At 42.8% G+C, this 21,890-nt stretch overlaps 1 protein-coding gene across 1 annotated transcript in view; it reads left to right on the forward strand.

Annotated features, from left to right (window-relative positions):
- The window catches only part of LOC100855527 (protocadherin-8-like), a 131,033-nt gene that overhangs the window by 58,389 nt on the left and 50,754 nt on the right, over positions 1-21,890 (forward strand). Inside the window, exon 3 of the mRNA XM_038570169.1 lies at positions 12,598-12,696. The gene's annotated coding sequence lies outside the window, so the exon portion shown is untranslated. The remainder of the gene's footprint in view (positions 1-12,597; positions 12,697-21,890) is intronic.

Genomic DNA, 21,890 nt, shown 5'->3' on the forward strand with positions numbered 1-21,890 from the left:
AATTTTAAAGTGCCATGAAGTTGGAGGTTGGCTTCAGATGTAGAATTTCTTTATCTGGAGGTGATCAGATCCGCTGATTTTCTATGTTCAACCCCCAATCCTTTCCCACTCCCCAAATAAACAGCAACCAACCAACCAACCAACCAACCAACCAACCAGACAACTGAGGTTTGTCTCAACCAATGGCGAGAGCCAGCACCAGGGAGAAAGCCTTCTCTGGAGCCGCCTTTATGAGGTTGACCTGAGGCTAGCTGCTTGCTTCCACAAAGTGCCCACCTCTGGCATCAAATGATCATGGGGAGGCAGCAAAGCCCCCAGGTGGCTGTTTAGGGCTGGAATCTGTGGGAAGGTGTGGTTCAGCAGAAACCTTGAATGGACAGGAAAGAAGAAATGAAGGATGAGGATGATGTGGTGCCCCTTCCTCTCTGTCAGTAAAACACTTTAAATCGATTTTGATTTTCTGAAAGTGAATTTGGTACCACATTGCGAATCTCCAGTATACACTTCCCTGTGTTTCAGTGAGAAGTAGATTTCCAGCAGCTGAGCTAGTTTGTCAACTTGCTGACAACCTCCCAAGTGGAGCTCACAGCTGCGGGGACTGTTTCTGACACTGGGGTGGGGGATGCCCCCCAAGCCCCTTCGTCTTACCAAAGGAGAACTGTGGGAGAGATTTCAAAACATAGCAGACGAGAGAGCAATGAAATTATATCCTTGAAACATCACAAGCGGGGGCCCACTGGATCCTATTTTCTGCTCTCGCTGCGACCCATGCCCAGATGACACTGGGGACTGATCACAATGTTGTCAGGTCTCCAGAGCTCTCCAGAATGCATGCTCCTTGGGCATGGAAGAAAGTCCAGGAAGCGTTTAAAATAGAGAGCCAAGAAATTGTTAAAACTGCAAAAGCATCGACGTTATTTTTGTTGCAATGTCAGGGCTGAGTATTACGCAGGCGGTAGGTTTTGATCTGTTCCTCAGGCGAAGGAGGAGGAAAAGACTGAGAAGCAGCTCAGAAGTCTTCATCTTCTTTCAGGTGACTGGAGGAAGGATGACGTTGCTATGGTTCTGGTGTGGGTATTGCCCGATTTATACCACCACTTGAAGTAAAAAAAAAAAAAAATGCATTTTTCCATATGAGGCTGTCCTGGTTGGAGCATAATGGAGTCTTTTGTTTTAAATTTTGCAGATCTATTTAATAATTGCTGACTTTTCGATTCGAACATCGACAGCCTGCAAATGGTTTGTTTTCTTTTCATAACTGTAGTTGGAGTAAATTTCCCCAGGTGGATATTTGCTTCCCCCTCAGAAAGCCATGTTCTTTTACACATTTCTGCCCAATGAGCCTTCTAGAAAATGCCCACTAGATGGCAGTGTCCCTGCATAGCTGGAGACTATCTGGTTGGGGTGGGGGGATGAAGAAAATGAGGCCAGTTGATGGCCTAGCCATCCTGGAAAATCCAGAAGGTGGCAGATTTTAGCTATTTATGAAAGCACCAGGGCAGAGAACAATGTTGCCTTTTAGAAAAATTATTTTTATTTATCTTTCCAGAAGGAGAGATTCTGTGCTGAATACAATTATAGGTGATATTTAAAATATTTGAGAATGTTTCACAGTTTTAGAGTATGTAATACAAGCTGAAGGACCAAGCAACGCGGCCAGTGACACAAAATCAAGGTGAAATTGGCCAATAAATTGAGAACTCCATTCCAGGAACAATTTCCCCGAGTTTTGAGTCACAGTGTTTGAGTGATAACCTAAACCTGTCTAAACTTTGTGGAACATTTAAGGCGAAGGTGGAAGGGAGATAGTGAGGGACACCGCAGGAGGCAGATGACTGCAGTGTGGGCGCCCGTGTTTGTCTATTTTTCACCAACTTTTCCAGGCTCCCGGAGGACTTTCCGGCAGACCTGTGCTTGAGAGTTCAGTCCTCTTCAAGGTTACTGATTACCTGAAGGGATTCCTGGTTTTAAAAATGAAAAATGACAGCTTGAATACAATAGTCCAATTTAGAGGGGGATCATGTACCCTAGGCAGCTTTGCTGGTTGGCAGGGGCCTTGGCAAGGAATACAAAACCGCATCCGTTCCGGGGAAAGGCACTGCCACCGTTGCAATTCATTACCCCACACCTTGGGTAAGTGTGTGCTAGCTCCTTCGAAGGCAAGAATATTGCTTCCTAGGTTGGCCCCCAGCAGTAAGGATGGGCTGGCCTTCTCCCCTCCTGCAGGAAATACACATTCAAGAGGAGGTGGAGGGGGGAGGGTGGTGGGTCTGCAGGACAGCAGGATGGTGGCTGGGAAGTCATTCTTCTGAGTGACAGCTCTACATGGCTCTTGGCACTCCAATATGTCAGGGAACTGGTGTTCTGACTGGCATCATTTATCTCATTTAAATATTCCAGAGAGAGTAGCCTCCTTACTCCAGTTAGATTCATTTTCATCTTCATGCTCTAAAAGGGCCGGGTGGCCTCTCACAAATGGAGGGAGGGAGGGGAAAAAAAAGGGAAGGAAGGGAGAAAGAAAAAAAAATGGTGAGGAAATGCAGCAAGTGAGTGATATATAAGGTGAACACAGAATTCAATATCCAGGACGAGGACACATATGTCTTGGACCCCAGATATATAGCTCAGAACTGATGGAGAAATGGGCAGGAAGAGAGATAATCTTTATCTCTGTTCCCAAGCCTTTAGAAATACCTGAGGCTAAATCACCCTGAGAAGAAAATAGGAAATGAAGACTGCTTCAAGCGACCCATGAGATTTCAGAGAGCAGACCACTAGCTGAACACATTTCTCTCTCTCTCTTTTTTCCTTTTTCTTTTTTTTTAAGTATTTATTTATTTATTTATTTTAGAGAGAGAGAGGGAGAGAGAGAGAGAGAGGCAGAGACACAGGAGGAGGGAGAAGCAGGCTCCATGCTGGGAGCCCGACGTGGGACTCAATCCCAGGACTCCAGGATCCTGCCCTGGGCCAAAGGCAGGTGCCAAACCGCTGAGCCACCCAGGGATCCCCTCTTTTTTTTCTTTCTGAGTCACACCCTGAGTTCACTTGCTGTATGGAAACAGCTGTAAAATGTTCGGGTCCAGACTAAGATGGGGGATTTCAGTTTTTAGTTGGGAAGAACTGCTGGACTTATACTTGGATTTACCATCTGAAATCTTTGGAAGCGCTGGGTGGGTGGGGGGTGGTATTTGCCACAGCCTAATTTGTTCTTTGGAAAACCATGTTAGGGTATTCATTTTTCCCCCCTAATGTTTCAGATGCCTGCTCATGTATGTCCCTACCAACCACACAATCTTTCAGATTAGCTGATCCTTTTTTTAAAGTTAGTTGTCTCGGCAGCAGGCTTTGAATAGTTCGGAGCAATGCTTGTTAGAATGATGGGAACAAACTTTGGTGCCTGAAAGGAAGTAGCCCTTCTACATTACACGGTATTTTGGGTTCAGATACTGCATACTCCTCCTTTACAGCGCTTGCACCTGCTTCCCCACAAAGAGGGTCTATGATTGAAGAAGTGAAAAAGGGACTCGGGAAATGCTTTGGTAGTCACTAGCTTGTGAAGCGTGAAGCCCATTATCTGCGTTGGTCCTAATAATCGTGTAAGCCCCATCATAGGCAAACCAGCGCATTGGAATTGATGTGCTTTGAGTTTCTCTGAACGTCTGGAAAATACTTCAATCCTCCAATCAGCTGACTTAGTTAGCCTCTGGCATTCACTGGTAAAGTGCCACGTCAGGGAATCAGGCTGGTGTGGTTTAGTTATCCTTGCAAATGCTTCCATTTTAAACTTTGCAATCGTAAGTCGACGGGGAAACTCCAGTGAGTCACCTTCAGGAGGGTGAACCTGCAAAGAATCAGCTCTTTTAACTGGTTTTGTTCCATTCCCGGAGGACTCAGACCTTTCCCAGTGGCGCTGTAGAACTTCATCTCATTAGCATGCTTCAGGTTTGTTTGCCCGCGTGTAGGCTGGGAGAGTGGGGTGCATGCGCCAGCTGTCTTTCTCATGGCTGGGGCAGGAAAAAGGGCATCTCTGGCCTCTGCAGGAACTTGCTTTATTTGGTTCTGTTTACTTGCTCTTCACCGTAGTTGTAAAGTGGATAAATCAACAGATAGGGGCCAAGGAGTTTGGCTCTCTTCCACCTCTGAACAGGGTTGGCAAGGACTCTTTAAACTCTCTGCTCTTCACTTTCCTTGTTGATCAGATGGACGTGATCATGCTTGCCCTCTCTCACTGGGGGCACCCCATGGGTCAAGGACACTTGTGAGCGCATTTTGATAAGAACTATTTACTATACACAATGTAAGGAGGTATTCGTTTATAATAAAGCATGAGGAAGGAGAAACAGAGCATGGATGTCATTAGTACAGATCACCATGAATTTCTGGTTCTTTTCCCTACCGGTTCAAGGTGGGGGTACCCACTCCTGCCTTTTGCAAGTTAGATGTGGCTACATGATTTCCTTTGGCTCAAGAAACATGCGTGTCAATTTTAGGCTGATGCTTTAGGAGCCCAGTCTGAATGGCTGTTTTCTGCTCCCTTTAGCTAAGTAGCTCTGAAGAACTTTTAGAGATGGGACTTCCATCAGCCTGATGGGGATTCTGAAGGGATCATGAAAGGATCATGATGAACAAAGTCCCCTTCCCACCTCATGTTGCGTGTTTAGCTCCCTGTGGGGCATTTTGTAGAAGTAAGAAGCAAACTTTTGTGTGCCAAGCTACTGAGATCATGGGATGATGATGATGATGATGATGATGATGATGATGATGATGATGATTTTTTTTACCCACTGGAAAACCTAGACTCTCCTGATTGAAGCATGGGAATTACATTCCGATTTGTTTCCTGTAGGCTCAGAAGGCAATGATATGTTTCTACTTTACAAGGTTCTGCATTATGTGGTCTTTATTATTTATTTTTTCTCTGCCTTTGACTAATGAAATTCTCTTAGTTCTTCTGTTAAGAAGAACTTTATTGGTCCTTGGCATGTATGTCTATTTTCTTTCAGCTTCTCCCTCCTTCATTTAGGTCCTGGCTGAGACACCACTTTTATTTATTTTTATTTTTTATTTTTTAAATTTTAAATATTTTATTTATTTATTCATGAGAGACACAGAGAGGAAGAAGCAGAGACACAGGCAGAGGGAGAAGCAGGCTCCATGAAGGGAGCCCGACGTGGGACTCGATCCTGGGACTCCAGGATCACACCTTGGGCCAAAGTCAGATGCTTAATCACTGAGCCACCCAGGTGTCCCTGAGACACCACTTTTAAAGAGACATCTTTCTTGACTTTTTTGACTTCTCCTTCTTTATGTCCAAGCACTTGTGCCATCTTTATCAGTATTTAAACATTGTATTGTAATTGCCTTTTCTGGTATGTCTCTCTATGTGACAGGTTCTTGTATCTTTATCATTTGGTTCCAGTGTATAACTAATCATAAAATGCCATATTAAAAAAATAATATGAGTGATAGAGAAGAGTACTTAATAAATATGGAATCTGGATTTTTTCACCTGTGTTCTGTCTTTTTTTTTTCCCCTTTGTGCTTCATTTCTCTAAATTCGCCAAAATGAAAGTGTGTCAGTGGGAAAGGGACAGAAGCCAAGATGTGCATCATTGATCCACAGCCAGACAGGAGATGGGTCATGCCTCTGACTTTCCACCTTCAGCTCTGCGGCGGGGCCGTGACAAGCTTCCCCTCTGGGAGACAGCTTCCCACACTGCCTCCTTATCTCTGATCCTGTGTCCACGAGAGCCTCTTCTCTGTTGATTGTGTTGTTCTTGCTGTTGTGGAGTAGGACACAGGAAGATTGGAGTGGACAGTAAGAGTGGCTTGCGGTAGAAACAGTTCATCTCTTTCCCTGAAATGGAAAGTTCGGCCATAGGCAAAACCTTAAGGATGGGAGATATTTCAGGTAGTACTGTTCGTTCTCTGGACCTGACCCCTCTGCCTGTTTGAGCAGCTGTCCAAGGTACTAGGCCTGTAAACCGTCATTGGTCTTGTTCTTTATTCTTAATCTCCTCCCCTGTGAGTTGGCAGTCAAGGATTAACCTCTTGCTCTGCCTTTGACTTATTTGTAATAATGATGTTGATGCCATCACCATCAGAAAACAAAAGAGTTAACATTTATGGGTTGCTTCGGATGTACCATGAACTTAGCTAAGGGCTTTGTAAGTGCAATTCACCTAATGCTTGAAACAGCGTTAACATGAAGTTAGTACCATTGCCATTTACATGTGAGAAATTAAGGCTCAGCGTGGTGAAGCAGATTGCCAAAGTCACACAGCTGGTAAGTGACAAAGATGGGACTTGAACCAAGGTCTTTTGATTCCTCACCTCGGCTTTTCCTCTTACGTTCTATGGCTCAGAGACTACAGTACCTTCAGGTAATTACATCATTTCAGGGTCAAACGAAATTAAGGGAAGCAAGTTTTTGGCTGGGGGCTCTCCTCTGGTCTCCTTCACACCATATTGGATGAAGGGTCAGCTGTTTGGCCTATTCTTAAATCCGATCCCAATCATTGCCTAAATCTGGAAGACTCTCCCTGACTTCAGACTGTTCCTTTTGGCACCTCTTCAGGAGAAGAAATTTTCCTGGAGATATGATTTTGGCTGGCACAGAGGCAGCAAAGGGACTTTTAAAAAGAAGCATTATGGTTCTTTGGCATTATCATTCTGGGGTGCTGAGATATAATGAAACAAGGAACGCACTGAGAGCCAAGGTCATTATGAATATAATTCAGATTTTAAATTGCTATTTGTGGAAAAATATTCCTTCGGCTTGGTTGAACCAGGTTAAATCTCTATAGCAATTATATTTACAGGCAATTGCTTGGCCCTGTACTTCCCTTTGCCTGTGCGGACACAGTAAGCTTTTGAGTTAGTAGGCGGTAGAGCAGTACATAAAAACAGAATATTGTTATTGCTCTCATTAAGAGAGACCCTGATTCTTTTAAGTCTGTTCTAACAAGAGCCTTTGGAAAAACAAGAGAAATTTCCGAATATCTGATTAATTTAGATTGAGCAATTAACGAAGTGATATAGTTAACAGTACTCTTAGCATCACTCATTAGGTTGGCTGCGTGGGAGGCAGCCTTCGACTCGGGAAGGAGGCTGTTAGAATCAAGTGCCACTGTGGATTTGCAAGTCAGCCCGAGCGAGTCTTGTAAGCAATCAGGTTCCTGCCTTTGAGGCTTACAGAGGTTGAAAAATCTGCTTTTGGTGGTATGTGGTACTGTGCTGGTTTTCATTCTAGCAGAGGATGGAAATAATGTTACTTGCGCAGTTCATGTTTTCTTTAGTGTTGAAGACTGTGCTGCTCCTCTCTGTGTACACTGGCGGAGGCTGGCTGGCTGCTCCCCTGTCCCTTCTGCATTGACCCCAGGTATAGGGTCCAGCAGCTTGAGGATACCATCGCTGGACCTCTGCTACTGTGTGCTCTTGGGTGAGACTCTCATTGGGTTTATGTGCCGGCAGTCACTGAAATTAAACCATTAAGAATTTGGCCATTACTTGAAGATTTCTAAATGTGTCTCTAAAATCCTGGATCTGAGTCCCATCTGATGTTTAATTAGTGAGACCAGGTGAAATTGACCTGTTAGAATAGGGTCACTTTGAATGGGTCTAATTAATAATGGGCTCTTTGATTCATTACACGCCACCTGAAGAAAGGGGTAAACAGTCATTTTCCTTCATTGTCATAGTAACCATGTGGGGAGAGGTAACTCTACCGGTCGGTGGTGGGGACCCGAAAGCCTGTCCGGATGGGCACTGTTGTAAATTGGGGAAGCTCTGACACCAGTGTTTGAAGGTGGGGACAGCTTAGGCAGCAATTCCAGAGCTGAGGGGTGAAAGTGAAGTGGCCCTGGGAGAGGATCTTTCATTAGGCCTGAGACTGAGGGGTTGGCCAAGAGTCCTCTAATGAGAGCTGCTGGATTACCCAAAGATGGTGTCTGATGTCATATAATAATCAGTGGAGCTGGGTTGGTCTATTCATGGAGGCAGGACCCTGATGTCCAGTGGTTGGACAGGTATAAGCCAGGTGGAAGGCAGGGGGGACCAGAAGGTCTGTTCACACATGGCAAGGCCCCAGTTACCCTGAGTAGAAGAAAAAGTTTCCAGCTTCTGGGGAAGAGGTCTGGCAAAGCAAGGAGACCACTGGGCCCTAGCATGCCAGGTTTCAGAGCAAGTCTCCAGACTTCTGCTTAGAAGTTGGTGCAAACTATATTTGACAGAGGGAATGAAGGGAAAGCTCTGTATCATGGATATACCAACATGGGAGAAGCTAATAGGACTGTGAGATGGAGTTGCCTGGACATCCTAGGCTCATTGTGTGCACTCCACATCCTGAGACTGCTTGATTTGAAAGAAATTTGTTGGGAAGTTGATATGGGAACCTGTAAATTACAAAGACTCCTTAGATCTCAGGTGTGGAACCCATGCTTTGATTGGAGGCCCCTGAGAAAGGACAGAATAGTGGCCACTGCTCTGACGGCCCCTGGTCTCTGTAGGCATAAGAGCAGGTGGGGGATCTGGGCCAGGAGCAGGTCTTTCCAGAACCTCAAGCTGCTGTAAGTTGATGGGCAGAGAAAGAACTGCTGCCCAGTTACTGGGAAAGTTCTTCCATGACCCATAAAGCCCACCCCTTCCACTGGCCATGCTTTGATACTCATTTAGGCACCTAGCAAACAGCTACCCAATCCACGCCAAAAGCAACATCTGAATCCGTTACATCGCCGATGTCTTTAGATAACATGTCTCAGCCTAGGCATTCAGATATAAGAAATTAATACAGAGGTTACTGGCCATATGTTCTAATTCCAGATGTAAACTTTGTAATTCTGAAGAAATCCTATTTTCAGGTCTTTATATAGTATAGCATCTGGAGTGTGACAGAACCTATTAGAATTTTAGCTTTGCAACTCAGTAGATAAAAGCCATTGGGCAAATGATTTATTTGAATCTCAGGTTCCTAATCAATAAAATGGGAATAATAAGATTGTCTTTGGGCAGACTGGAGACAGCATGCACAAAAAAGCCTAGCACAGAGTCGTTGCTTAATAACTGGAAGTGGAATGTTTTTTTTTTTAACAAGATTTTTTAATTTTTTATTTTATTTTATTTATTTATGATAGCCACACAGTGAGAGAGAGAGAGAGAGAGAGAGGCAGAGACACAGGCAGAGGGAGAAACAGGCTCCATTCAGGGAGCCCGATGCGGGACTCGATCCTGGGTCTTCAGGATCAGGCCCTGGGCTGAAGGCAGAGGCCCAACCACAGAGCCACCCAGGCAGCCCTGGAAGTGGAGTGTACATGCATCCCTCAGGAAGCCAGCCCAGGGGGCATTGGACTAAACTTGTAGTGAATTGAGAATGTCAGAAGCAATGATCAAATGATTTTATTCATTTTTGCCTTTTGCTGCTGACCAAATACCACATGGCAACTCTCCTTAATAGGTCTGGCATCTGTTTTTGAGTATATTACACACTGGAGGCACTAGTGCTTTCTGCCTCTCATCCTGTCCCCTCACCTCCAGTTGGGTGTGGAGAGACCTGTTAGTGATAGCAGAGTACTTGCATCTCAGGGCTACAGGGATAGGATGAAAGGTTGAGAATCACTGATACACACCGTACACGGTGGAAACATCCAGAGATACTATATCTCTTTATTTTATTTTTAAGGGGAAAATTCATTAAATTGCATTTTGTTCAAGTTTCTGCCAACACAAAAGCCATGAAGAGTCAGCTCAGAAAATAAGATGGAACTTCTCCTTGGTCCAATAGTGGAAAAAGAATTTTCAAATATGCTCTTTTATCTAGCTCAGAAAACCTTGCAGAGGTTAATTTACAAGTTATGGTTCTTACAACAGACGAATGATTGTTGCAAGCTAGACCACGGCTCCCTGGATGACGACTCCTTCCAGTCACCACACCACCCTACTCCAAAGAGAGGCTCTTGTGTTGGGGGGTGACAGGAAAAGGAAGAATGGGATGGTGAGTTGACACTGGGAGCTGAGTATGTATATGAGATCTCAGGGCAGCTGGGAAGGCAGATGGGAGATGGTTGGGAAATCCAGCTGACAGGAGAGGGGAGCCCTCTGCCCGTGTCTTCCTGGGTCCGGGGCAGCAGAACTGGTCTGTGCCTCAGAAGCTCTGAGTTGGAACAAGAAGGAATGGAAGTTGGTGGGGGAGCTGTTGGTCAAGGGCTTTCTTCTGAGGAACAACCTCCATAGGTATGAAGAGTAAGAAGACAAGTGGGAAGGGTCTGATCCCAGTTCACCTAGAGAAAGGAGCCATTGAATTTTGCCTACAATTGCACTGTTAAGGCAGCTCTTACTGACGACGAATTCTTTCCATCCTTAAAAAGGGCTTGAGGTTCACTATAATTCTATAGGAAACTGAGGGTTTATTCATTGAATTGGCATTAATTACTTTTTAAATGTAAATTTTCAGCTGCAATCCTTTTTTAATTAAAAAAAAAAAAACCCTTCGCGTACATCAGGGTAAATCAAAGACTAATTGGTGACCAAATTATAGGGTTTAAAGCACTTTTTTTTTTTTTGCCATAAGTGAGTAAAAGATAATTAGCAAATGTGAATAAATGCTTTTTCTTTCATTAATAATGAATCATATGGTGATAACCCATTTTTAGCAAAATAAAAATTGCCATTTTGGACTGAGAGCTGCAATTGCATTATGTGGCACTTTATATTTAGAAGTGCCTGTTCATCTCCTGGTGTCTCCTCGTGCCCAGACCGAGGCTGGCCTGACTCTCGGGATGGCTGTCCTTACAGGATATGATGGAACTGGATGCTGTGGATGGGGTTAGATAAGATGATCTAACAAATATGTTATCGGGACTTCCATTTTAGAAGTAGACATGGGAGTTTGCAGAGAGTGAGGGGCTTTGGTCAGAGATCCGTGCAAGATCTGAGGCCGAACCTGGTCAAAGAACCCTCCTGGAAGTTGTTTTCTCTGCTTGATGATGGTTTCAGCCCACTTCCTATCAGCCTTGGCTATTTATATTCAGAGGCACAGATTCCACAGCTGTAGAGAGAGTGCCTCTGAGTGACTCTGAAATCAGTTTCTTCTCCCTTTCTCTTAGGCACTATTTCCAAAGTTGTTTTTGGGGATAATCACAGAGAAAAGGAGGACTGGTCTAGGGTATGGAAGAGGTTCTGTTGTGCCCTTCATGGTTTCCTCTTCCCACTTAGGGGGAATGCCCTCACCTCTCATTCCCAGATTCCCACATCTCTTTTATAATGAAACTATGATTTGGTCTTTCTGTTGACCTTGCAGAAAAGGTATTTTTCTCTTGGTTATCCCTACAAAGAGTCTACATGTCTTCAGGTGAGGATCATTCTATGGACTCTGGCTGGAAAAGAAGTGACCTGGGGGCAATGCCAGAAAGCACTGACCATTTGTGGGGACAGTGTCAGGAAGGGCACTGTGACATGATGCCAAGTCACTCATTGGGCGTGTAGAGAATTAGAATCCAGGCCAGGCTCTACTACTGATGGGCTGGGGCCACACAGACGAGTGGGTTCATTCGCCTTTCTGGCCTCAGTCTGCTTATCTGTGAAGGAGGGCGCTGTTGACGCTGACCTCTCAGGTCTCTTTCAGTTAGGAAATTCTGTGTTCACCGCAAGGATCATTTTCCCTATTCCTGTGAAACAATAACAGCTCCGAGATTGGAAAATGATCTAACAGCATTGCGACATGAATGAAAATGTTTCTCAGAGATGTGCTGAGAACAGCCCCGTTTCCTGCATAGAAAAACAAACCACCCCGAAATGCAAACGGGGTAGCGGTGGTAGGGATGAAGAATAATATGACCACTTTGTATTTTTACCTTTCATGATAAAACAGTAGTTTTAAAAATCGTAAAAATGTACTGGCTTGACAAATGGCACATTTAAAACCCGATTTAGCAAAGGGTTTTTACCTTTGTAATTTTAAAACTGTCACTTGAACTAAAAATATAGGTGAGCAAGTTGGCCTTTCATATTTAATGTTTTCTTTTTTCCCTTTTTATTTGCAATTCATTCTGTTCAGCTTTGATTAAAGAAATAGCAGAAATGGAATGGCGAATGGCCAGTCCTTGGTGAATTCATTATTGAGAAGATGGTGGTTGTGGCTCTTCCACTTGTTCAGAGCTAGAACTTTTCAACACCAGCCCTGGTTGGCTTTGGCATGTTAGCCATATATCTTACCCTTAAATATTAACACAGAATCACATAAGAATATTTGAATTAAAGAGGGCAAAGAGAATCGGATCGTAATCCCAAGGCTTTACATGGTTGTTAAAACAAGTATGCTATAGCCCCAGATTAATTGGTAATTGAAGCAGGTCAGAAAGAATCTAGGACAAAAATGATAACCCTGGGTGTCTTGGAGTGCGGAATAGTAAAAGCTGCTGATTGGGATTAATGGAATGTTGACAATGTGCTTTCTCTTTTGGGGCAAGAACCAATTGGTGACCTCAGGCAAGTTGCTACATTTTATTGAACTTTAGTGACCCGATCTATGAAATGAAGGAGCTGCAACAGATGCTCCTGGGTGTTTTAAAATCTTCAACTGTGTTTTTTTTCCTTTTTTAACAGAGTCTGCTTATGAAAGTCACTTAGATATTTGTTGGATGCTGCAGAGGTAACGCCTATTCAGAGGGACAGCAGAGTACAGTGGAGAGCACGTGACACCAGGTTCTGGGGTCGGGCTTGGGCCTCACTGGTGTGGGCACCTTGGGGAAATCACAGCGCAGCTTCCTTGTTTGTAAAATGGGGATTATAAGCCTTATTCCTCAGGTTCTTTTAAGGCTCAAAGGAGATAACAGACCTGAAAGCTCTCAAAAGGCTGTATAAGTGGAAGGTATTAGTAGAAAAGGCCCTTTCTAAAGCATATTGATGGAAGCATCTTTATGCACACATGCACTTCATTATTGAACTGTTTATTCAGTTATTAGCTGTCATTAGCTTCTGAGTCCAGACTGTTGGTCTATCATATGAGCATAATAGATGTGTTCACAACAATAACAGACTTGAATGCTACCGATGCATCTAGGCCTTACATCCTGGAAATCACTGTTTTAAAGTCCCACTGATCAGTGCCAGATATTGTAGAATCTCAGGGGCACTGATGCCCTCAACCCTGAGATGAGCATGCTCTTTGTAGCTTCCTTCCCAGGGGTCGATTACAACTCTGCTTGAACATCTCCAGTGACAAAGGGGGTAATTGAGGTGAGGAGGAGACGTACAATCAATATTGAACAGCCTGCTTTGTGCAGAGGCGGTGAGAGGTACTTGATGCCCCTTGGCTCATTTCATTCTCATCACCATGTCTATGGGCGGATTTTTATAATCCCCGTTTTAAAGATGAGGAAATCAAGTCTAAAGAGGTTAATTACAGAAAGAAACTGAGTCACTCATTGATAGAATTGTGGTAAGACTAAAGATTTTACTTTGTCCATATGCCATATATAGCATTTCCTGAGAACTTCTTTCCATGGACAGATTTTTCTCCCATCATTTTTTTTAGAAGATTTTATTTATTTGTTTGAGAGAGAGAGAGTGCATGTGAGCACAAGCAGGGGGAGGGGGAGGGGCAGAGGCAGAGGCAGAAGAAGACTCACAGCCGAGCAGGGAGCCTGTCTGGGGGCTCTATCCCAGGACCTCAGGATCCTGACCCGAGCTGAGGACAGATGCTTAACCCACTGAGCCACCCAAGTACCCCATTTCCCCCATCTTTTGGCAGCTCTGTGAAAATAAAACAAAGCTATTCCTTACAGTTCAGAGCTTGCTACTCAAAGTGGTTCATGGACCAGCATCATGGGCCTCACCAGTAGCTAGCTTGAAATGTAGAAACTCAACCTCCCCCTAGGCTATGACTCAGAATCTACATTCAGCAAGATCCCCAGTGATCCATATGCACACTGAAGTTTTGAAGATTACTCTCTAGAGCCCACACAGCTGGTCAAATTCCTCCTTTTCATGATGTCTCACTCTATAGCTCTCCTGATGGCATCAGAGCTTTTGTCCCAAACAGAAACCTATGCCAAGGATGCCTTTAACTCTCTACCTTTCCAAAAACTTCTCCAGAATTCTGAAAACCTCTACAGACTTCCCTTGTCTACATGGAGAGAGGCGATCCCTTCTTTGGCTTTCTAAATATACATTTTATAACCTTTCCTGCCCTCTGCACTGTGAAAAATGCCTGGATATTTGTGATCGTGTGAATCACAGGTCTTACTCTGCACAATTACTTATTAGTCAGTCAATCAAAAGTCAGGTAGAGGAATTTAGGCTTTATGCGCTAGGTTTTTAAGCATGAGAGTGACATGTAGAAAATGTGAAATTAGCTGAAATTGGGAGATTTATCTTGTGGTATTCTATAGTGTGGTGAAAGAGGGTAAGAGAATGGGGGCTTTGAAAGTCATTACAAATTATAGAAAATAGAGCTCTTTGAAAGCTTTTATTGGCTGTCATTTGATGCATTGACTCATAGGTTTCATGTGATGTAAATTATCCCCTTGATAAATGAACCAAATTTTGTCAAAATTAGTCAACTCATTTGAGATTTATGATGAAATAAACACAGACATATGCAATTTATAGAACAATTAATTTGAAACATAGTCCTCACTTTGTCCAGACTATTATTATGGTCTCTGCCATATATTTATAACAATGTTTGTGGCATTATTAATATGCTGATCACCAATGCCAGTCTTTCCATATGAGGGCAGAGTCTAAGTCTCTTCATTTACATTTATATATGCAGCAATAATTGATCAAGTGAAGCACTTTCCCTTTTCCGAATGTTTATCGTGGAATAAAAAAATAAACTATCTCCCAGAGAATTTCCAAGTCCCTTTAGCCAGAGACTTCCATCCAGTCACCAACATCAAAGATGGAAAAGAGTAGGCTCTTTCCTGATGAAATAGAGATTGGCCTTCTATCCTGGGGCCTACCCTTCTCCTCTCTGACCTGTCATCTTGCTTCTTATTGCTTCCTGCATCTTTTGCCCTATTTATCTCAGCTGGTAGGGGATTATTCGATAGCTCCTCCCTCTAACATCTGTTTGCTTCTCCAACATATTTCTCTTTCACTGATGATGATGTACAACAATGAACTTCAGAATCTCATACCTCACAGGAATAATACAAAAGGCATTATGAAAAGGAGTTTCAGAACAACTGAGTTTGGGTTATTGGTTTAAATACTTTCAAATTAATACAAATCTCTGACATGTATACTTCATAATACCCAATAACAGTTATTTTTTTTTTTCTTTAACCACAGTTTTTCCCTCCTCAAAGTGGGTTGGAATTGTCAGTCTCATTTTCTAGCCACCAGGGGACACTCTCTCATGCAATGATGGTGAGAAATCCAAAGTAAACTCCAGCACTTGGGATAGGCTAAGAGATGTTCTCTTTTTGTTATTTACCCTAGACAGAGAGACTCCTTGACTTTTCACCCAGTAAGGAAGTAGATTTCATGGTTTGTAAGGAAAAGATTCCAGGGATAATACTTGACAATATTATTTATAAGGGTAATATTCAATATGGAATTCAGATAATAAGGGATATTAATTCAAAAAAGATAAAGAATTTTAATAATATCTCTAGTCTTAGTCTAACTTGAAATAAAACCTTGGGATTATGTTCTTATCAACTAGATGAATTGATGGCTTTGGAGAAGAGTCTTGCCCAAAGAGGACCATGGTTTCCTACTTTCTCCTGCCTCTCTGGCATTTATTTATTATACCATTTCTTATATCTTTCTCGTGGATGAGGCAAATGGTAAAAATCACTTGAATTTTATGATTTTTAATGTGGTGTCAACCCCTCACTTGCTAGATGGTCAGAGAGGAGGGAGAGCAGCCGTGTTAGTTAACATTCATGAATCTGACAGGGATTGAGAGCTCTGCTGGAGCAGAGGCCCTCTTCATCAGAGCTGCCAGGTCTGAGAGTGAAGCACTTGATCAGTAAACCCAGGCCTCTGATTCACACCTTTGGCTGTATTTTGGAGACTCCTGACATGCATCAGTGGTGGACGAAGGTGTGTTTGTGAGGTTCACTCATAATCATGGCTGGGCAGACATATGCACCACTCCTGATATAGGATGATCCATTATCTTACACATAATGAACTCCCTAATTCCCTATTGTTTATTCTGAGATTGAGATTTTGCTTTAGGAACCATAAAAATAGGGGGAAAAATCAATCTACATGATCCAGAAGTGGGGTAAATTGGTCTGATACCTTATATCAAAACCAATCATGTAGTAGTAAGGAGGAAGTGTGAGAGGAGTGTTATATTATTGTTTAGAGAGCCTTCAAATAACTGTGGGTGAGGGGCACCTGGGTGGCTCAGCTGGTTAAGCATCCAATCCGACTCTTGGTTTCAGTACAGGTCATGATCTCAAGGTTGTGAAATGGAGCCCCACATCGGGGTCTGTGGTCAGCATAGATTCTCTCCCTCTCCCTCTGCCCCTACCCCCACTGCTCACACTCTCTCTCAAAACAAACAAACAAACAAACAAACAAACAAACAAACAAACAACAAACAAACTGTGGATGAAATTGATAGGATTCTATCAAAGCCTTGATAGACAGGGCTGGGGGCAGGGAACCTGCAAGGAGGGCCTCCTCACAGACAGCTGGTGGACTTAGTCATCAGCACAGACATAGATGCAGAAAGATATTAGATAGAAGCTCTTGTTCACCTACTCATCGACAACCTGGAGAGCCTATTTAGGCTCTGGGTAAGGTTAGGGAAGTGACGCTGGGCTGAAACGAGCCAGAGGTTCAACAGTCCTGGAAACCTGGCCTCTTTCTAACACTTACTAGCACTGCCATCTTGAGTAGAATATGGCACCTTGTTTAGTATCAATTTTTATTTCCCCTATAAAATTGGGATCAGTTGTTGTCTTTTTTTAAATTAATTAATTAATTAATTAATTAATTTATTTTTAAATTTATTTTTTATTAGTGTTCAATTTACTAACATACAGAATAACCCCCAGTGCCCGTCACCCATTCACTCCCACCCCCCGCCCTCCTCCCCTTCTACCACCCCTAGTTCGTTTCCCAGAGTTAGCAGTCTTTACGTTCTGTCTCCCTTTCTGATATTTCCCACACATTTCTTCCCCCTTCCCTTATATTCCCTTTCACTATTATTTATATTCCCCAAATGAATGAGAACATATAATGTTTGTCCTTCTCCGACTGGCTTACTTCACTCAGCATAATACCCTCCAGTTCCATCCACGTTGAAGCAAATGGTGGGTATTTGTCATTTCTAATAGCTGAGTAATATTCCATTGTATACATAAACCACATCTTCTTTATCCATTCATCTTTCGTTGGACACCGAGGCTCCTTCCACAGTTTGGCTATCATGGCCATTGCTGCTAGAAACATCGGGGTGCAGGTGTCCCGGCGTTTCATTGCATTTGTATCTTTGGGGTAAATCCCCAACAGTGCAATTGCTGGGTCGTAGGGCAGGTATATTTTTAACTGTTTGAGGAACCTCCACACAGTTTTCCAGAGTGGCTGCACCAGTTCACATTCCCACCAACAGTGTATGAGGGTTCCCTTTTCTCCGCATCCTCTCCAACATTTGTTGTTTCCTGTCTTGTTAATTTTCCCCATTCTCACTGGTGTGAGGTGGTATCTCATTGTGGTTTTGATTTGTATTTCCCTGATGGCAAGTGATGCAGAGCATTTTCTCATGTGCATGTTGGCCATGTCTATGTCTTCCTCTGTGAGATTTCTCTTCATGTCTTTTGCCCATTTCATGATTGGATTGTTTGTTTCTTTGGTGTTGAGTTTGATAAGTTCTTTATAGATCTTGGAAACTAGCCCTTTATCTGATATGTCATTTGCAAATATCTTCTCCCATTCTGTAGGTTGTCTTTGAGTTTTGTTGACTGTATCCTTTGCTGTGCAAAAGCTTCTTATCTTGATGAAGTCCCAATAGTTCATTTTTGCTTTTGTTTCTTTTGCCTTCGTGGATGTATCTTGCAAGAAGTTACTATGGCCGAGTTCAAAAAGGGTGTTGCCTGTGTTCTTCTCTAGGATTTTGATGGAATCTTGTCTCACATTAAGATCTTTCATCCATTTTGAGTTTATCTTTGTGTCTGGTGAAAGAGAGTGGTCTAGTTTCATTCTTCTGCATGTGGATGTCCAATTTTCCCAGCACCATTTATTGAAGAGACTGTCTTTCTTCCAATGGATAGTCTTTCCTCCTTTATCGAATATTAGTTGCCCATAAAGTTCAGGGTCCACTTCTGGATTCTCTATTCTGTTCCACTGATCTATATGTCTGTTTTTGTGCCAGTACCACCCTGTCTTGATGACCACAGCTTTGTAGTACAACCTGAAATCTGGCATTGTGATGCCCCCAGATATGGTTTTCTTTTTTAAAATTCCCCTGGCTATTTGGGGTCTTTTCTGATTCCACACAAATCTTAAAATTATTTGTTCTAACTCTCTGAAGAAAGTCCATGGTATTTTGATAGGGATTGCATTAAACGTTGTTGTCTTGAGGGCTTAGATTATATTATTGATGTTGCCAAGTACATGAGAAGCTTAACTAAATGTTAAGCTTTTTTCCCCTTCCTCTACTTGGGGGCGGTGGGGGATGTTGAGAAGACAGCTATGTTTGTGGTCTTAAAGAGTATATGTTCCAGTGGGGAATAAAGACTTGTACACACCTGACTATCATATGGGATTGAATGAAATAGGTATGTTAATAAGAGAGTGATAGAAAAAGGATGGAGGGAGAAAAGGTATGAGTAAATCTGCTGAGAAGTGGGCTGGGAAGGCTTTTTGGGGCCGGCAATGTTAACACAAGTCCTGAGGGATTTGAAACAGTTGTTTCCCATCCCGATAATGAAAAAAATCCATGAATATGCAGTCAGAGGCATCTACCCCCCCCCCCCCCCGCCCCTGCCCGGACCCCTCCCCCCCCAAAAAAAGACTAGTAGAATGTGAGGAACCAAGATTTTTTTTTTTTAAAGAACAAACCAGATGTGTAGAGACTCAGGAAGGAAAGGAAGGAAACTGTGTCAGGGGAACTCTCAAGGGTAGGGCAAAGTCTCATTACCCAAATTGAAATCTGGCCTTTGTAGCAGACCTAAGACACCTCTTGAACCCATAAAGACCTGCTGCGGTAGCAGAGGCATGCTTGAAATAATTAGCTTTATACTTCAGCTCTTGTTTGGGAATTCTTGGTGTGTATCAGCCTTTTCCCAGGAAGCACAAGAGGTATTTCTGAGAGTGGTTAGAAAATTGCCTGGACAGTAGCAGGGCAGGAAAATGCAAAATCAATAAATAATCAGGCTGAATTTTAATTGAATATATTACTTAGGCCATGCTGACATGTAAATTTAAATGCCACTCGTGAGAGAAAATCAGTGCTTCCCCTCTCGTGGCCACTCTGGTTTCAGAGGATGGGGCAAACCTGTCTTTTGCATTCCTTCTGCAGCAGAACTCAGATTGTCTGTTCTTTTGGTTTGAATAGGAGGCACGTGTTAAACAAAGCACTTTCCTACCTTTCTCTTTGTTACATGAGGGAATAAGAATTTACTTTGGGAGAAAAAAATTAGTTAACCTTAAATTTGTATGGAAACAAAGAACTGAGATAAGACAAGGGCTCTTCATGGTTATACTAGTCCCTTGGGGCAGAGATGTAGGAACTTTCCAGAGGGGGATTTGGACTTCCTAAACCCTTCACTGTCACTTTGTGCTGTGAAACCTCAAGGTCAATGGGATTGTAATGTAGGTATCCTAGGTATAAGTCTGTTTTCATTTTGTTTGTATTTTTTTGTAAATACTTTCTTTGTACCTTTATGTAGTAGTTGGTCAAGTTGCTTCCTGAATTTTGAGCCAAGTTTCAGGAGTTCTCCTTTAGCAGGGGAGCTAAGGAGAGGGATTTTGACCCTAAGGGGCTTAGGAAGTACTCCCTCCCTGCCCCCTGCCCCCTCAGGGACCAGCATGGGAGCCAAGGAGGGAATTACAGTGAGAAAGCCCTGGGATTTTCCTTGATGAATTTCCTTCCAGGTGTCTCATTTTGTATTTGATTTTGTAGCACTGTGTTTGTGTAAGGAAGGCTTTTGTCACCTTAACCTGTACACAGACACTGTTGCTCAGTTGAGGAAAAAGGCTGCATCTGAACAAATTTGTTTGTACATGAATTTAATTAGGCACCTACCAGGTGCCCAATTCTGTGGTTGATGCTGCCAGGGATATAGAAGATTTATGAGACACAGCCTTTGACTTTAGACGGTGCCAGCATGCTATAGAGTGCTGGTAAATAAACTTTAGTGTATATGAGTCTCCTGCAGAGATTGTCAAATAGGAGCCATGCCTGGAGATTCTATTATGATTCTATAGGTCTAAGAAGAGGCCCTAGAATCTACATTTTAAGAGGTAAACCAGGAGAATTGAATTCAGGAAGTCCATGACCTAGGCTTTGAAAGATTGTAGAAGAATGGATTTAACTTGATTAATCAGAAAGACCTTCTGTGTAAAGATTTACCCTGCTACTTATTAGCCAAGTGACTTAGATAAAGATATTTACATTTTTCAACCTTTATTTCCTTATCTGTAATTATAATAATGATGCCTCTCTCATGGTAGTACTGTAAGAAATAAATGATATAAAAATTAGCACAATTCCCAGAATATTCTAGAAACATAATACACATGTTTTCTTCCTCTCACCTTCAATAATCTGGTTGAGAGGATAACACAGACTGCTTTAGCTTTTGAGTTATTTCTAATCTGAAAAAATATTAATGGCATTTATAGTCTATGCCACCCATCTGGGACGCTTTGTATTGATTAAATTGCATTGTTAGTTGTCTGTGTTTTTAATGGAAGGCTCTGATGATGCATAAAGTCACCAGTCTAGGAACACTGAGATATCACCTCAGGCCACCAGAAATTATGATTGCATGAGGTCTAAAGATAAGATCTGGATCTGGGGTTGAAGCATCTTACACCAAAGATGGGAAAGAAATGCTGCCCTCAGATCTCTGGAGAAGATTCTCTAGAATGGTCAAGAATGAACCCTGGGTGAAAAATGAATATAGGGGAGAACCAAGGGCATAAACTCCACTTCAGGACATATTTAGGGTTAGGGCCTATGGCAGAGAGATGGTAGCAGCACTGACAAGACTCTTTCCTTGGTACATTTCAGGCCAGTTCCTGAGAGCTGGTTCTAGATCCAGATCTAGTCTGTAGCCTTGCTGAGATGACAGAGAAATCTTTGCTGGCTACCAGATAGAACTATCAGACAGTGGGTTCTGGGGCCTACAAACAGCTGCCATGCTCTTGGAGAGAGTGTTTATAACTTGAAGTCAAAAGAGTTAGGACCACTCAGAGGTGCAGATAGAGCTGGCTATGGTGATAAGGCCATGGGAGAGGAAAGTTGGAGCTTGTAGAACTATTGAGGATCGTGCTAGTAATGACCCTAAATCATCTTAGGACCAGTAGAAATTCAAGTGTAGATAAAGGGCTGGTAATGCCATGGAGCCTGAGGTGGAGGATGGGGGATCCTGACCTTAAGAAGGATTGAGGGGACTGCAGATAATTGTTTTAGACCAAGAATAATGCGTGAAACCAAGAGATGTAGCCCAGCCAAATAACTTTTGGCTTACTTGATTCTAACACCATACTCCCTCCAGACCCTGATCTTCACAGAGGATGGGAAGGAGGACTGTGTCAATGTGAAGGTGCTCATCCTATTAGGATGAGGCTTTCAGTTAATCCAGAACCATTTTAATGCTTCTTCATACAGCCTGATCCAATAACTATTTCACAAAGAATCACAGAATGTGAGAAAAGGGAGGGGCCTTGGCAATCATCTAGTCCAATCTCTTTATTTTCTG

Source organism: Canis lupus, chromosome 22, assembly GCF_011100685.1.
Source record: "Canis lupus familiaris isolate Mischka breed German Shepherd chromosome 22, alternate assembly UU_Cfam_GSD_1.0, whole genome shotgun sequence".
Lineage (NCBI taxonomy): Eukaryota > Metazoa > Chordata > Mammalia > Carnivora > Canidae > Canis > Canis lupus.